The sequence below is a fragment of the Molossus molossus genome, unplaced genomic scaffold, assembly GCF_014108415.1.
Source record: "Molossus molossus isolate mMolMol1 unplaced genomic scaffold, mMolMol1.p scaffold_m16_p_6, whole genome shotgun sequence".
Lineage (NCBI taxonomy): Eukaryota > Metazoa > Chordata > Mammalia > Chiroptera > Molossidae > Molossus > Molossus molossus.
In genome coordinates this window covers 84,450,383-84,462,561 of record NW_023425399.1, presented here as the reverse complement: position 1 = coordinate 84,462,561, position 12,179 = coordinate 84,450,383, and the positions used below count along the sequence as shown (strand labels likewise).

At 36.9% G+C, this 12,179-nt stretch overlaps 1 pseudogene; it reads right to left on the bottom strand.

The window, feature by feature from the left end:
* Window positions 1-281: 281 nt before the first annotated feature.
* On the bottom strand, window positions 282-379 carry LOC118619432 (annotated as a pseudogene).
* Between the last annotated feature and the right edge of the window lie 11,800 nt (window positions 380-12,179).

Below are 12,179 nucleotides of genomic sequence, written 5' to 3'. Positions count from 1 at the left end.
AAACATTCAAACCCACAATAGTTGGACAGGGCTCCTTTTGCTTTGTTTTTTTTTTTTTCTTTAATGTTTTGTGTGTGTTTTTTTTATGGATTTTTTAGAGAGAGAGAGATAGAAACATCAATGTGAGAAACATCCATTAGCTGCCTCCTGCACACCCCCTACTGGGGATCAGCCCTGCAACCTGGGCATGTGCCCTGATTGGGAATCAAACCGGGACTTCTCGGTCCATGGGACTGACCCTCAATCCACTGTGCCACACTGACTGGGCGCTTCTTTTGCTTTTCAACTTTGTTGGCTGCTTTGAAAGTCTTGCTTAGGGGCCATGCTAATCTTTTCTGTATAGTTCCAGTTTTAGTATATGTACTACTGAAGTGAGCACTGTTTTGAAAGTCTTAAATGAGTGTCTACATGGCCAGTAAAAATCTTAAGATGCTCAATTTATCTGTGAAGGAAAACTGGTTCGACCATTGCGCACAGTTTAAGGGGAGGTTAAACTGTGATGCATTTGGTTGCCTTATTGAAATACAAGTTCGACCAGCTTGTACACTCTTTTATTTCTATTTGAGATTCCTGGGGTATCTGTCTTTTCACTTACTGAGCTGCAGTTCTAGGAAAACTCATGAGCTCCTTCTCGTCTTCAGCAGGACTATGAATCTTAAGAACACCGGCTGTTATATGCAATTTGAAAAATAATTTTCATTGCTGGTTCATGTATTATTTTGTCATACTTGACAAAATATAAAATACCCGCTAAAATATTTTAGTGTGTAGGAAATGCTTGATAAGAATTTAATAAATGAATGAGCATATTTCAGTATTAAAAAATTTTAAGGTCCAAAATATATTACTAAAGCTATCTATGACCAGTGCAAGTCAAATTTCACTTTTGTTTCAATGAGCAGATAGACATTATACACTTAAACATGTAAATTGGAACTAAGATGGTAGGTCTTAAAAATTATCAGTAGGAAAACAGACTTGTGGACCACTGTGATGAAAGAATGATTCTTACGGTCATTAGTTATCACTATTTTAAATAAATTATTTCTAGCCCTGGCCGGTTTGGCTCAGCGGTTAGAGCATCGGCCTGTGGTCCCGAGAGACCCGGGTTCGGTTTCCGCTAAGGGCACGTACCTCGGTTGCAGTTTGTCCCCTGCCCTGGTTGGGTTGTGTGGGTGGCAACCACTTGATGTGTCCCTTTCACGTCGATGTTTCTCTCTTTCTCTCTCCCTCCCACTCTATCTGAACAAAATATCAAAAATGTCCTCGGGTGAGGATAAAATAATAAATAAATTATTTCTAGAAATTGCAACGTATTTTTTTTTATTTCTTGCTTGTTCTTCATTCTGAAATTAAGATGACACCTTTACATATGACATATAGCTATGTCATTGCATTTTTAACCTTATATGGACTAGAATGCCAAAAATTTTTGACACCAGTCAATTCTTACTACAATAAAGAAAAGGCCTCATTGGATAGTCAGCTAACTACTTAGGGACACCAGGAATTTTACTTCTAAGCAAAGCAAGCCACTTGGTTTAAATAGTGATAACAAAACTACAACTGCTAATTTGGTACAGTTGTCATCTTCCTAGAATAGCCCAAGATTGACTTGAAACATTAGTGTCTTAATCCCAGGCAATGAGTTTCCTTTTATGCCATGGCAGGAGTATTAAATAGTAGTAAAAGAAGGACAAAACAATGTTCCCAAGCCCTTTTCCCGTCCTGTGGATGAATTACGTGTAATTATAGGGCAGGTCACTTTAATCGATTCTGCTAATTCTTAAACCTAGTTTGAAGTATTGAAATACAGTTGGGTTTTGATGGCTTAATAGTTGTTTAATAAATACCTAGTTATTGAATTTAAAGTGCAATGTGAAGTCTTATAGTTATGAAGATATGTGTTATTCAGGTTAATATTTAACATCTACAGTAAGTTTTGATTAGGCCTGGTTATACCTTAGAAGGGATTGTAATCTGTGAGCAGTGCTTATGTATGTATCCCTGTGAAGATTTAAAATAAGCTGTGTACTGTTGTTTTTTCTCCACTCAGTACAGAAACATTTCTGTGGTCAGATTTTAAAAAAATTTTTTAAGATGACTGTTTTTCTCAATACCAGAATTTAAGGTGCTAGAATTGAAAATTTGCCCTTGATAATTAGTTCACATTGACAATATTTTCTTTCCAGCAGGGAACTAGATTCAAATATCAAAAGGAACCAGAAAAGGGTAAATGTTACCTTTTCTATTTTTAAATATATCTGTTACCTTGTAGGTAATTAGGAAGCACTGGTTATAGCAGATTCTGTCATTCATTTTAAAAAAAAAAAAGGTTAATGAAATACCTGAGGAAGCCCACTGAAATAACTCAGGACACATCTATCTGTGTAGAGGCTGTATTTCATGCTTGACAGTTATTTTGAATTGCCCCTCTCTTCTTGAGCAGCGCTGGGTGAGCAAGGGATGGTTGGAGTCAGAGGACTAACATTTATTCCATTGTCATTCCTGGTCCTCAGTAGCTTATGTACCAAGATCTTCCATTTCAGTCTGTTTCAGGTTAACATTTAAAATAATGCAAGATCCATTTATACCTTGGACCGCTGACCCACAAAATCAATCAAGCACCAAACTCAAGTTTAAAACAATTTAATTAGTGATATGTAAAGAGAGAGAGCTCTAGAAGGTTCATGTTACCTACTTAAAATAAGTAACTCAGTGGATTGAGCATCATCCCCTGGACTGAGAGGTCCCGGTTCAATTCCTGTTCAGGGCACATGCCCAAGTTTCAGGGGAGCTTGCAGGAGGCATCTCGTTGATGTTTCTCTCTCTCTCCCTTCCTCTCTCTCTAAAAAATGATTTTAAATAATTAAAGTAACATAAAGCTTTATACAGATATTCTACTGTTATTTATTTTTTCCTGTTTATTTTTGTCCCATCTTTTGGTCAGTTAAGAGGAAGGGAGCCACTGAGAATAGAGAGGATCAGAACAAATTTTCACAAGCTCATTATGGATAGGTACATCAATTAAGGTTAATTTCAGTTGTGCATAATAGAACAACAAAAAAAGGCTTATACATACAATATGGAGATTTTTGCTTTGACAAAAATCTGAAAATCTGAAAATCTGCCAGGACTGATATGGCAGATCACAGAATCAATGATCCAGATTGCTCACATGTTTCTGCTCTGACATCCTTGGCAGGTAATTTTCTCTTCATGGTCCTTAATGGCTGCTGGAGCTCTGGCCTTCACGTCTGCATCCCAGACAGCAGGAAAGGCAAAAGGCACCAGTTCTATACTGCATTTCACTTATATCTCATTGGTCAGGAATTATACACTATATGGTCAGAAAGGCAAGGATTTGATGTTTTTTAACTGGGCAACACTACCCAGAGGCTCCTACTGCAGAACAGGGGAAAACATTGGGTATTCAGAACCACCTAACAACAGCCTCTGCCACTCAGATTTTTGCTTTGATACCTTAACTTTTTTTTCCCTATTCAAAACCTACTAAAATAGCCATGTATTGGTCCTCAATTCCTGGACATCTTTTTGTTCAAGTTCTTCCTCAGCCAAGATATGAACGTCTTGCCCCAACCTCCTTTTCTCTCTCTATCCCTGAGCGTGAGCTAAAACCTTGAAGTGGTTCTAGTTAAGAGGCCCTTTATTAGAGGTGGTAGTACTTTATAAGTAAGCCATAAAAAGTTGTGTACTTGTAGAAATTATTGTTATAAGAAACTCCTCACATTCTTTTTTGGCTTGTATACTTTTATATAACTTTTTATATAACCATTATTAACATTTCCCTGTTATGCATGCATGGCAGGTAAATAGAGACTATATCTAAAATAGGCACCAAACTATATATAAAACTGCTTTTTAAATTTTACATTAGATCATGAGCATTTTCCTTCATTATTAATATTCTTTGAAAATAAAATTGCCATAAGTGAGTGGAATTCTTTTATTACCAACAAACCACTATTTACTTGACTATTTTCTAGTTGTTAGTTGGTTGTTTTGAGTCATGCTTATGAGGATATCTTTGTCAGTTTTACATCATTTCATTATCTGCAGTTCCTGGAAATGGGATTATTATTATTCAGAGTTTATTATTTTTAGCTTTTTGATATGTATTGCTAACTTGTATCCAGGAAAGTTTGTACCATTACCAGTGAATGAGTAAGTCCATCACTTAGTAAATCATTGAATATCATAGGTGTGTCTGCTAATTTAGACATTTTAAAAATGTGCACTTTTTCTAATTTCTATTTCTTTGATTATTAGTAGAATCTCATCAATACTTTTATCTTATTTTGTGAATTTTTTGTTCAATTTTTTGGTAGAGTTGTTTTTCAATAAAAATTAAATTCTAGTGTCCTTTTTCTGGGTTTTCTGCAGGATATTTATAAATAACCTCCAGGTTTCATGTGTATTTACTCTTTCTTAACTTCCTTTCTGTTTTTTTTCAGTTGATATTCACAACTAGATATTACATCTGTTTATGAGATTGAATCATTGTGATTAATCTACTTTTCTGTATCAATCTAGATATAGGATTCAACTGTTATGTTTACTGTTACATTGTGGCCAGTCTTCTGAAAAAATGGATGCCCTTCCATTATAGAAAATAAAATAATCTCATGCAAGTCTTGGTAAAACCATGCTGTGTATTTACAACTATAATTGTGTTTGAGTTCAAGTCATGGGGAGGTCCCCACAGATACTCTGTTGTTGATTAATCCCTGTGCATTGCATGAAACTAAGCTGGTAAACTAGGTTCATCACTCTTTGGTCTTAAAGACTAAAAAACAGTTGACAAATTTATAAAAAAAATTTTAAATTTTTTACATGTAACCCATAAAAAACTCTGCCATTGTAGTTTTCTACATGAATTCCTATTCTCTTGAAAGAGATGGACGACAGCAACTTGAGAGCCTTGTTGAAGCCTAGAATCTGAGTGCTTATGCAAGAGAATAAATAATAGAGAATCACAGGTAACTGTCAGATGGGAAGAGAAGTACACATGATGGTTTGAATGTCATTTGATTTCTTCTGTTGAATATCTCTGTAAACGCCAACTTCAGTGTAATGGCTGTGAAGAAGGGAACCAGAGATAAGAGAAGAAAAGCCTAGTTTAATTCTCTTTCTGTGTATGGGCTGTGATTGATGGGGAATAAAATGCATACTCCTTTGCCAACTTGGCACCTGAGGACTATAAATAGTATTTATCAGAGGGTTGAGGTGACAGTTGCTAAAAATGAAGTACTAGATGGCTTTAAGATGATCTTTTAGTGCCAAAGAAACCTCAAATTAACTTTACAGTGGATCAGGTAGTTTATGAATTGTACTCACTCTTCCTCCCAATCTTTTTTTTTTTTTTATTCAATTAGAAAGATATTCATTTGAGTAGATTATATACAATTGAACACTGTGGGATAGATACAGTGGGAGTTTCGTGCTAATAAGTGGACACTAGAGAGGAGGGAAGGAGGACAATATATGAACTAAGTATAAATACTATTTATAGTCTATCTAGTTTTTTAAATTGTCACAATGAAACAAAGTTTTGTTTCCTCCTGATTATTAGCATAATGACTATTATGTTAATATCAAGTCAGTTATTATGTTAATTATTCATTATGAAGAATTTGAAAACAAAAGTATTTAAAAACTAAAGATACTTTGAAGTTCCAACACCCTGAGATAATTACCATCGATACTTTGGTGACTGTCCTTTCATATGTCCTCTATTCTCTTTCAACTCTCTCTCCTGCAGTTTTACATGAACAAAGCGTTTTAGCTCCTGCTTTTCTTTCTTTTTTTTTTTTTTAGCTCAAACTTCTTTATTCTCCTGTCAGACTCTCCTGCCTAAATTCCACCTATATTTGAGTGTGCATGGAAACTGTTATATTCTTACACATAGAAAGTAAATTTATCCATTTGAACCCAATGGTGAACACTTTCTCTCTTTTTTTTTAAACTCATCTGTATTATTGAATGTATTACAAATGTTCCACCTTTTTTTCTCCCCATTGATCCTCTCCTCTCAATCCCACCCCACTCTTGCCTTCCCCATACTATTGTTGGTGTCCATTGCATATATGCATAGAAGTTCTTTGGTTTATCTCATCTCGCCCTCCCTCCCCCCTTCCCTTTGAGGTTCATCATTCTAACAACCAATTTGTACTTCTTAAGTTCTTCATATTTTTCACCCATACCCCAGCCCTCACCCATATGGCAAGCAACAAAAAGTTCTCTGTATCTATGAATCTGTTTCTGTTCTTCTTGCTCATTTTGTTTGTAGATTCAATTGTTGATAGATATATATTAATTGCCATTTTATCGTACATATTTTTGTCCTTCTCCTTCAAGAAGATGCTTCAACATTTCATATAATACTGGTTTGGTGGTGATGAACTCCTTTAGCTTTTTCTTGTCTGGGAAACTCTTGATATGTCCATCGATTCTAAATGATAGCTTTGCAGGATAGAGTACTCTTGGTAGTAGGTTGTTGCTTTTCATTACCTTGAATATTTCTTGCCACTCCTTTCTGGCCTGCAAAGTTTCTTTTGAGAAATCCTCTGACAGTCTTATGGGAGCTCCTTTGTAGGTAGTGAACTGCTTTTCTCTTGATGCTTTCAAGATTCTCTGTCTAACCTTTGGCATTTTGATGATGATGTGCCTTGGTGTGGACCTCCGTGGGTTCATCTTTTTTGGGACTTTCTGTGTTTTTCTTTTTTACTTTCTCTTTACTTCAGCTCTCATTTCTCCAACCCAACCCTTGCCTGTCCTACACGATCCACTTTGATAATCCAGTGTATTTCCTTCATGTTTTCTCCATACTCACGCAGTCCTACATCAACATTATATATATATATATATATACACACACACACACACACACACACACAGACATATACTGAAACATAATTCTGTCATTGCTTTATGTAAATGGAGTTGTATTAATATACTTTTATATCATACATACATTTTGGCCTCTGGCTTATATTACTCATAGAAATCTTTTTGAATGATCTGGTATAAAACAAATTCATTCCTTTTAACAGCTGTATACCATTTCATGGTATGGAAATACTCTTCTGTTGATCTGTGTTCAATTTGTTTCTAGTTATTGGTCCCTGTGAATTACATATCACCAAACCTCCATGTACATAATGTCATTAATTGTTCATTTTTTCTAAGAAGTCTATAGTTTCTATCTCATATCTTTTACTTATCCTCCCCCCAAAAAATCTTTGATAGCATTGTCTTCATAATTCTCTTCATCACATGTGCAAAGACCAAAATTAAATCTTTTTAGAAAAAATAGGGAAAAATGGGTCTTCTATCCCAGTATCAAAACTCAATTCAGCCCGGCCAGTGTGTTGCTCAGTGGTTGAGTGGCGTGCACCAAGAGGTCACTTGTTCAATTCCTGGTCAGGGCACATGCTCAGGTTGTGGGCCAAATCCCCAGCGGGGAGCATGCAGGAGGTGGCCATTTGATGTTCTCTCTCATTGATGTTTCTATCTCTCTCTCCCTCTCCCTCTTTCTCTAAAAATCAATAAAGGAAAAGAAAAACAAAAACCCGGTTCACAGAAGAGGAATTGATTTAATAGATGTACCAAATGCTATCCATAAAGTCTTTAACAGTTCTCACTTCCATCATTGATGTTTGAGAATACTGTTTCTCCAAATCCATGTCAACATTAGGTATTATAAAGTTTAAAACAAGTTGCTATGTAAATTTGCATTTCCTTGACTATAAGGGATTTTGTGCCCTTTTTATATGTTTATTAAGCATTTAGACTGCTCTTCTGCAAATTTATCCCTTTTTTTGCTGGTTTTTCTGTTGTTGGTTTATTTTTGCCAATTTCTAGATGCTATTTGTATATCATAGAGATATTTTTTCTTATCTATATTTTATCTGTTGACTTTGTTTATATTATATTTATCCATTTCAGAGTTTTAAATTTTGACACGGATAGACAAGTCTCTTTTCCTGTTTTCACTCTTGGCTAAGAAATAACTTCCTGACCCGTAGATTGTACATGTAGTCTCTTAGATATTCTAGGAAGTTTTTAAAAAATTTAAATCTTTTATTCATCTGGAATTAATTTTTTGCATATGATGTAAGAGTTTTATTTACTTCCAGACTGTTGTTGTGCCGGCCCATTTATTCAAAAGAGTGCTTAACCACTGAATTGAACTATCTTTGTCAAATTTATTTTGCTCTTTATTGGTAGGAAAAAACACACTTCCACCACACCTGTCTTTCAGAGAGTGTCTTGGGCTATAATCTAAGAACATATATGGTTCATTAAATTAGAAAACAATTCTTAATTCCCCAAAGTTGTGACTAAGTAGTTCCTAATCTTGGTTTACTTTTTTTCTCTCCAGTGGCTGTGGGAGGCCTGAGATTTGTTTTTCTAAAGAAATTTTAATTCATTTTAAAGCCAGTGCTTCCCTGTTAAGTCTGGGAAATGATAGTAACTTGTTAAATGCCTTCTGGAAGCATAGTCCAGATGCTTTGGCAATAAGTTTTCTCCAGGGAAGAATTTGTTTTAAAATGATGCTTTACCAAGCTGCTGTTCGTTTGTGTGTGTGTGTGTGTGTGTGTGTGTGTGTGTGTGTGTAAGAGAGCCTTTCAGAATTTAAGAGGCATTTGCAAGTTGCACTTAACTTTAGACTACTTTAATTGAAAGTGTATTTTACAATTATTTTTTGGATAATGGGTACAATTTAACACACTATTCATAATATATATGAATCTATTGCTTAAAAAGTTCCCTAATGACCACATGTGTTAGTTTTTAAAGACTTAAATTTCACTTACATTTTTTTTACCACCCCAAAAATTGTTGATGGAATTGTCTTTCTAATTCCCCTTAATTTTGCATACAAGGACCAAAATTAAATCTTTTTTAGGAAAACCATAGGGCCATGTGGACCTTAGATCTCAGTGTCAAAACCTGGACTGTCTGCTTAAGTGGAGGTGAATAGGGTGAGGAGAGAACGCAAAGCATCAATTTTTCTCTGAGACATTTTTTTTTTTATATGTTTTCATTGATTTTTTTACAGAGAGAGAGAAACGTCAATTGGCTGCCTTCTGCACATCCCCTTACTAGGGATTGAGCCTGAAACACGGGCATGTGCCTTGACCAGGAATCAAACCAGTGACCCCTTGGTGCATGGGTCAGCTCTCAGCCACTGAGACACACAGGCTGGGCCGAGACATTTTTCTACTACATGACCTTTGTGTAAAACAACGGAATCTCAGTCCCGCATTTTATGAGGAAGTTGAGTAGGTTGAATCACTTCTCTTTCAGATATGTCTTCCTAAGCCATCCGAGAGCCAGCATCCTGTCTTCTCTTTCCGTTGTGCATTTCACAGGGTCTAGTAGGACCAGCAGTTGTCCACTAGATGGATCAGAAATCTTATCTGAATGACTCCACCACAAGGTGCTTGGATATTCTGGCTTATCTCTGAAGTATTTACAGACTCCGCCCTAGTACACACAGGTGCACATATCTGTTCTTCACCTTCTGACCTTTCAGCAAATTCTGGACAAAGAAAGAAGTAATAATTCCAGCAGCCACCCCTTCTTGTTTCAGCTCAAGAGTTTTAGAGTTCTTTCCCAATCTCTGACTTCTCAAATTTTCTCAAGCCTAGAAGAGACCCAATATATGTCTTATTTTAGGACTTACTGAATTATATTTAGATATACAGATCTCATGGAAAGAAGGTGAAAATTATTCTGAAGCAAAGGGAAGCCAACTCAGCAGTAAAATTTTGCTGGTAGAGCACTGAGATTTGGTTGTACTGTTCAGTCACAGGCTGTTTCATTTTCCTGATGTGTCGTGAGAATATATTTCAAAATGGAAATGAACATGTTTCACTGACTCTAAGGTGCACATTTTAATATCTCTGAAATTGGGATGTATCTTGTAATCGCTGCCATGTCCTAGTTTCAACAGCTACACTTATTTTTTCTTGGCTGTTGTAAAATAATGATTGTGTTACAAATGGTGGTGTTGTAAATAACATGAGCTATGGTCATTCCATGGAATATCTTTGAGTCAGGTCATTTAACTTGCAAAGCACACGTGGGAGACAAGGACTTTCAGTGGATGCCCCGGTGCAGAGTGGGAGATCATCTAAACTGAAAATCAAGGAATATTCTCTGAACTATTCATCTCTGATTGAGAAAATATCAGGCCTACATTGAAAATTTAATAAAAGAGAAGGCGAGGTTCCCTGTTGTATACATCCACGGTATAATTTTTCCTCATACTACCTTTTCCAACTTTAAAGAATAGCTTGATTTCTGTGTCCCCCAGTAGACTCTGATCTCCATGAGAGCAGGAACTATGTCTTTCATGTTCATCATTATGTTTCCAGCGCTCAACACAGTTTCCAAACTGTAACCTTGGCAACATATAGGTGTTCGATAGAGCCTTATTTAGGGACTCTTTTTTGGGCACAATATAACACATGCACATGCACGGGTGTGCACACACACACACACACACACATGTCCACAGTGTAATGGGTTGAATAGTGGCTCTCAAAGAGTTATGTTTCTGTCCAAACTTATGGAAGGTTGTTACCTTATTTGGAAAAGGGGTCTTTGCTGATGTCATTAACAGTCTTGAGATGAGATCATACTGGTTACCAGAGTGGGCTCTAAATCCAATGACAAGTGTCGTTCCAAGAGGAGAAAGGCAGCAGGAGATCTGAGACAGAACAGGAGGCCGAGATTGGAGGGATAGAGCCACGAGCCAAGGTTTACCTGAGCCCACCAGAAGCTGAAAGAGGCAGGGAACAGAATCTCCTTAGAGCCTTCCACGGAAGTACAGCCCTGCTGACAGCTCGATTTTGGACTTTTGGCCTCCAGTACTGTGTGTGAGAGAATAAATTCCTGTTGTTTTAAACCACTCAGTTTATGAAAATTTGTTATGGCAGCCATAGGAAAGCACTACATATCCATAGACACACACACGCACAGAAGTACACACGTATGTAAACAGACACACAAGTTTTGCTAGCCTACAGTTAAATAAATGGCAGAGGCCCACTGGGTAGGTAGACTTTAGACAACTATTATTGTGTAATAAGCATGGAAATGCTTCATTCCAAAGGTCAGCTGATACTGCCAAGGGCTCTTGAGGCATGTTTCACAGAAAACATGAACCAGCTACTGAGCTAGTTCTTGTGGAGGAAGGAGAGTTTTGGAAGAGGGAGAATGCTGTTCTTGATAGGAATGTACTGAGGGTGGTGGTAGGAGATGAGGCCCAAAAGGCAAATTGGAAGCAGCCTTTGAAGAGCTGTAACCTGTTGAAGTTTGACCTTTATCCTGTGGCTAAACTGACTCTGCTGTCCTCCCAACCTCGACCCCCACTTCCAGGACACAGATAACAGATAGTGTCGCAACAGAATCCTCTTGTGTCCCAAATTTTTATTAGCTCCAGTATAAAAATTAGTAAATAATGAGTTAACAATGATACATGTTCTAATAACATGTAAGCTTCTAATATCAGTAGTGATCTCTGAAGAGGCTCAGTGTAGACTCTTTGGACCTTGTGCACTTCCTTGCCCAGCTAATGAACTCCCAACTCCATCTCTCTCTCTCTCAGACCTGTTAGAACTTGAGTGTGAGTCAAGTTTTCATAGGGAAACTTGAATCCACTCCAGTTTTTATTTTAAGAATCATTTCACAAACTTTAACATTATAGGAAAATACAAAATACTACTTTTGAGCAACACTGTCTACAAACAGTTACGTCAGTCACCACATTACAATGTGAAGATCAGCATGTAGACAAATGACTCATCTTTGTCCCTGGAGTGCCTAGCACTGGGCCAGTTGACAAAAGCGCTCCTCAGATATTCATTAACATGAGCCGTGAGAAAATGCTGAAGGGCTGTAAATACGGGAAAGGCCCAATCAGATGCAGTTTGTAGAAGGATTGTTCTGGTGTCATGTTGGATGATCAGTTACAACAGGAAACATTTTGGAGTTATAGAATGACAGATATTTGGAAGCTGTAGGGTTACAATCAAGAAGAAAGGTGGCCTCTAGCCAAAACTAGGTAAGTGGAAATATAGAGGAGGGGTGAATTGGAAGGTGAGCTTTCTAGGACTCAGCTTGGGTATGGATATGAGAGAGAGGGA